This window comes from Physeter macrocephalus, unplaced genomic scaffold (assembly GCF_002837175.3).
Source record: "Physeter macrocephalus isolate SW-GA unplaced genomic scaffold, ASM283717v5 random_12185, whole genome shotgun sequence".
Classification (NCBI taxonomy): Eukaryota; Metazoa; Chordata; class Mammalia; order Artiodactyla; family Physeteridae; genus Physeter; species Physeter macrocephalus.
This window is the reverse complement of record NW_021157468.1, coordinates 1-503: the sequence shown is the minus strand read 5'-3', so window position 1 is coordinate 503 and position 503 is coordinate 1. Positions and strand designations below refer to the sequence as shown.

Sequence of the window (503 nt, the reverse complement as noted above, 5' to 3'; positions counted from 1 at the left end):
TGTGACCAGCTTCTGTGTGTCATGTCAGTGCATTTCTGCCTCATGCTTGGGGGGAGAAATGGGATTTTTGAAACAGCCCCCAGGACTAACATCAAAAGGAGCTACTTACAACTATAATACTGTAAACTTTCAGGCAAAAGAAACAAAAATATTGGAAAAAAAAATCTACTCTCCTTTTTTTTTTTTCCTTTTTTTTTCCCCTTTTTTTGGCGTGCCGCACAGCTTATGAGATCTTAGTTCCCCGACCAGGGATTGAACCTGGGCCACGGCAATGAAAGTGCCAAGTCCTAACCACTGGACCACCAGGGAATTCCCTCTTTCTTGTATTACCTGTATACAACATAACAAAGTTGGAGACAGGCTAGTTGGTTATCTACAGAAGAACTATTGCCCCCAGATCAATTCAAAGGTAATGTTCTCTCTCACTTCGTCCCAGCTTACCCTTCCCCCTCCCTGTGAGAGAGTGGCATGGACATATATACACTACCAAACGTAAAATAGAT

The 503-nt window shown here is 42.5% G+C and overlaps 1 non-coding gene across 1 annotated transcript; it reads right to left on the bottom strand.

The window, feature by feature from the left end:
• Positions 1–237: 237 nt before the first annotated feature.
• On the bottom strand, positions 238–309 carry TRNAE-UUC (transfer RNA glutamic acid (anticodon UUC)). Its single transcript has one exon. It is a non-coding gene; the product is annotated as a tRNA-Glu (tRNA).
• Between the last annotated feature and the right edge of the window lie 194 nt (positions 310–503).